This window comes from Notothenia coriiceps, unplaced genomic scaffold, assembly GCF_000735185.1.
Source record: "Notothenia coriiceps isolate Sejong01 unplaced genomic scaffold, NC01 NC01_scaffold00011237, whole genome shotgun sequence".
Classification (NCBI taxonomy): Eukaryota; Metazoa; Chordata; class Actinopteri; order Perciformes; family Nototheniidae; genus Notothenia; species Notothenia coriiceps.
The window spans coordinates 105,150-110,111 of NW_011343938.1; the positions used below are offsets into that span (position 1 = coordinate 105,150).

At 40.2% G+C, this 4,962-nt stretch overlaps 1 long non-coding RNA gene across 1 annotated transcript; it reads right to left on the reverse strand.

Annotated features, from left to right (window-relative positions):
* Positions 1 to 2,733: 2,733 nt before the first annotated feature.
* Positions 2,734 to 3,982, reverse strand: LOC104946637 (uncharacterized). Its single transcript, XR_798476.1, has 3 exons — positions 3,894 to 3,982; positions 3,670 to 3,740; positions 2,734 to 2,821 (listed from the first exon to the last, which is right to left on the reverse strand). It is a non-coding gene; the product is annotated as an uncharacterized lncRNA (long non-coding RNA).
* Positions 3,983 to 4,962: the final 980 nt, after the last annotated feature.

Consider the following 4,962-nt stretch of genomic DNA (forward strand, 5'->3'; position numbering starts at 1 on the left):
TTAAACCTGTTTGGTTGTTATGGTTGCATATTACCCACCACAACAATGCATATTTAGTAAAAGGGTGCCACGACAGCAGTTAAACCAAATAATGCGAACTCTTCGACCCTCACCAACATTAACAGAGAATGGGAACTCAATTCTGACATACTAAAGTTGGTGTAATTTATCAGAAATGTACATGTCCTCCTCCAGACTTGTTCTAAATGGAATATGCAGCTGTGTGCATGGCCTGTACTGCTTTTGTTGTTGAAACTTTCTACAGGTATTGTTTTAGTGTTTTAAAGCCAAGGTTAACGTTTCTATTTTGAGGCTTCACATTCACATAACCAGTCATTTTTAGAAACGGCTCCAATGGCTGATTTACTGATACACAGAGGTCAGCACTTTGATTTACTCACTTCCTGTCTTGTCTTTCTTTTTGTTTGAGAGTTTTTCCTATCTTAATGTTTTTTTCAAAAACATTTTCCATTGTAGATAACTCTTTTCCTCTTTTAGCACACTGACAGCTATTAATGTAACTTGAACTCTTTGTAAATAGTTTGCGAATTTTAAGCAGACTTTCCTTTAGTAAAACAAACGTTTCAGAGGGGTAGATAAAGGTCGCAAGGTTGACTGCTGTCATGTAACTGCTGCTTTTTTCCTGATAATAGTCTTTTGATAAGTAATTGATAAAATGATGGATAAAGTGTTTTTGCTTTCAGATAACTATGTAGAGGGAGTTAATAATGAGAGTTGATGGTAATCTGTTAGTTGTTGATTGATGGCGTTCAGTCTAGCCGTTAATGACCTGTCAGATGGTGGGAAAAAATGAGGTTAAAGGTCATCGGATTCAGATCAGCGGAGCTCCTGCCCACTGCCACTGTGGTCATCTCTCCCTCTGTCTCTCTGATAAAGACCAACCATGTTTGTTTTTTCGTGTGGTTCTTCATGTCGGAAGTGAAGTTGGGCCGTCCTCCAAGAGCAACATGTGGAACTAGAAATAGGGGGTTGAGATTTGCATGGGAGTCCTGATGGAAAGAAAACAGACAGAAGATAGAGATATACTGTCAAGAAAGTAGAACAATCTCCTGCTTTTGGTAGTTTTCCTGTGCTTAACCAACAAAATTATTGTATCTGATTTTAAGTAAAAATGTATTGTGGCGTCACATCTTTAAAGCTTTGTCACGGCATGAAACACATGAGACTATATAATCAAACCACAATGGCTATTATTACCCCTTAATACTGAGCCCCTACCCCACCACCATCATTCCCTGTCAGCCCATTTGTTATTAAAGTGCTGGAATGTGTCTGGTACTTTATCATAGGGTTAAGCGCTAAGCGTTCCCTCTGACTGAGCTACGTCCTTACCCCACCTTTAACAGACACACATGCTATGATAGAAACTAATATATTAGCGTGTCTCAATTCAGGTACTATACCTTTGCTGTTTTGGGAGCATAAGTGTGTTTCAATTTGATATATTGCAGAATGCAGAGGATAACCCGATGGTGCAAGTTAAGCGTAGAACACCGCCTTCCTGGCTTCTTAACACAAGTTAGGCAACCAGCTGTGATTGCAATTGCTTGGATAATCACAGCCCTATATTAAAGCTTTCATGTGGGCTCAACGTACCACTCGGCTGGTCTTGAAGTGTAGCCATGTTTCATTTAATAGGATTAATTGAGCAATCTGTAATGATTTGATACTGCAAACAATCTTTGCTAGCTAGTTAGCTAACCGTGATCACCACTTTCGGCTAGGGCACAGCAGCTGTTGCAGTACAGTGCATCACATGTAGTTAACTAAGGGAAGTAGCTGAATTGAGACATAGCAAGTCTACACACATGTATTGTAAAGCAACAAACACACACACATAGGGTTGATGATGGTAGACCATGTAGCTAATGGATGGTCTGAGTGCAGGGGGGTGTTTGTCTGCCACTTTACCATGGCGGTCAAATCCAGTTAATTCCATTTCATTTCAGACACAAGTCTACCTGAAATGTGTTCGAGAAATGGTATACAGGCAATATTGGGGTACATATCGTGCTTTCTATATCATTTTTGATGCTCAGCTTCTTATCTTGCACCTTCTTTAAAGTGGACCTATCATGCTATATTTGAATAATATATGGTAACCATATACCTATATAAAACATGTCTGCGAATACCAAACAGATCATGCATTTTAGCCATGCCTCATTTCGCTCTATTTGCTCCTTTTTAGCAAGTCTTTGTCTGTTTTTGCAAGCGCTGAATCTGTGAGAAGTCTTCTTCGCTGCTTTTGTGGCAGACTACAGCGCCACCTACAGGCCTGGCACATATGCCAGGCCTGTAGGTGGCGCTGTAGTCTGCCACAAAAGCAGCGAAGAAGACTTCTCACAGATTCAGCGCTTGCAAAAACAGACAAAGACTTGCTAAAAANCAAATATAGCATGATAGGTCCACTTTAAGTACAGTTCTCATCTCTGTTCGCCTCGCTGTTGGCGCCGCTCACCAACGTCTGGGAGCCGAGACTATATAAAAAAAATAACGGAGTAACGCACCATGTAGTAACGGTAACTGAGTTACTGAATTTAAAAAATAACGCGTTACATTACTAGTTACTGCCAAAAATAATTACTTTGTAACGCGTTAGTCCCAACACTGTTGATTACTGATAATGGACAACAAAATAAAACCATCAAGATCCTACTCTGAGTAACACAATGTGAGTGGTCCATCTTATATTCAGAAAAATACCTTTTGCTCTTCAATGAAATTGACCGTGTCCTCCGGGACACCTCGACCTCTCAAGAAAGTCACAATATCTGACAGTTTCTCCGCCATCATGGACCTGTATAGTAAAATACACAAGAGGAAATGCAAACGGAGAATGCGAAGGAGTTGCAGACGAGAGGAATGAGCAGGATGTGAGCAGAACTGCAACTGTACAGTAGAAACAAGTCAATTCTGTAACACAAAATTAAAGTGTTTGTATGAATCTTTTCTCATTATTGTTTGTATATGTGTATAAGTGGATCATTTTTTTAACTCTCATATCAAGTCAAGCTCAGTTAAAGACCACAATGTTGTTGACTTACTCAACTATGCCTTCATTACAGGAAGACTAAAGTATGTTCTAAGTTTGATTTTACAAAAAAAACTTGCAAATGTGTAGGCCTATATGGAAGAAGAATGGTAATGCACGGGATACATGGGATCAAAACATGCTGTTAGAATTTCTGTATCTGACTATGTAAACGAAAGCAATATGTTTTATGGCAGCATGCGGCTCTGACTCAAAAGCCTGTGTTGCTTTGGTAACATTGTTATACTAATATGTTATGTTTATCTGAGTATTTAATTAATGTACAGTAGGAATATTCTTGCAATTACTTCAGATGCCTGTGCCTCTCCAAACTGATCAAATATCATCATAGCTTGTCTCTGACAGTAGTATGTCACACAATTACAAATACAAGAACCTGTCTCAGGCTTTGAACTCTAGTTGTGTTCCCATTGTGACAAAAGCAATATCAGTAATGTGTTTTCAACTATTTATTTGTTTGGTGTATAGTATATCAACAAAACATGATTGCTGCTATACTTCAAGTCAACATACAGTAAACCAGACATACACAGATCATTTAGAAACTAATGCCAGTTTACCTTAGACCAGTATACCTCACCTAATGCATGTACCTGTTATTTTGCAGGCTTCTGTTGACCCTTTTGAGTAGAGGCCATGTAGCTCAGGGTACCTACTGCCAACACTGAAAACATGATACAGCTATTCAGTTTGATATAGAAGTTTGCATTCTGTTGTCCTAACAGGCATCTTTAATATGATCACACTGGCCATGAAACACAGGTGACAACTAACATGCAGTGTCAACCAGAAAGGAACTGTACTGGGTCTACTATACCTGTTCCCAGGGTGGTCTGTTTACGCCTACTTGGGCTGCTGCTGTAAACAAACAGATCTGCCTCTGAAGTTTACTGGCCAGGCCTGAGAGAGACAAGTAGAGACCAGCTAAACATTATGTGCACTGCAGCTCAGCTTGTGTAAGAGTGTCATTTTGACAGATTAGAACACAACTCGGAACAGCGCCAACATGTCCACCAGCGGCCCACATTATATTACATCCTTAGTGGCCAGGTAGACTGAGGGCGATCTAATGTACTCTACTGTAGTCTGTAACTATTATGTAGTCATTCACACCCCTGTCCAGTTGGTGGCGAGTGTGTGTATATTAAGTAGCTATTGTCTAGTCTTGTTTTTGACTTCGTTGATTAACTCATTGTTTAACCGGCTTTGGCAATCGCAAAATGTCACGGCAGCTGATCGTCCGAAGCTTTTTTAAAAAGCCCAGTAATTGTGATGGTGTGGATAAACGTGGTGAAAAAAGAGGGATTGATGCGGTGGAGGATGAAGGACAAGCCAGTGAGACTAAAACTGACAGCGTTCAGCCAGCGGCAGAGGGGCAAGCAAGTGGCAAGGAGTTCAAGCAGGAGTACCGGGTTCGGTGGGAGCAAGAGTTTAAGTGGCTGAGGAGGGAAGATGGCAAAATGTTCTGCGACATCTGTAGAGTAGCTAAGATGAGTAACGGATTTGTTCGAGGGTGCACGACGATGCAGAAATCAGCGCTCGGGCTAGGCTACAGCAGATCAATTGAGTTGTTCTTATAAATGTGTTGTTCATATTCTGATTGTAATTGTCTCATTTAAAACGATGGCATTGTTCATATTTGCCTGTTTAGGCACAATGGTTGCGGTGTTTTTAGCGGCCTTTGCCTCTGCTGTGCTGTCAGTGCAGGAAAAAATAAATCATTCATGTTCGTGTTGACATGAAAAGTGACCACACGGTCGGTGTCTCTGTTCATCTTTTTTTTTCTCCATGCCCTTAAAAGTTCTGTATGAATCATTAAAAAAAAATGAATGAATGAACATTTGCTGCTCAGTACCCAAACATACATATTAAATAGGCTATGTCTC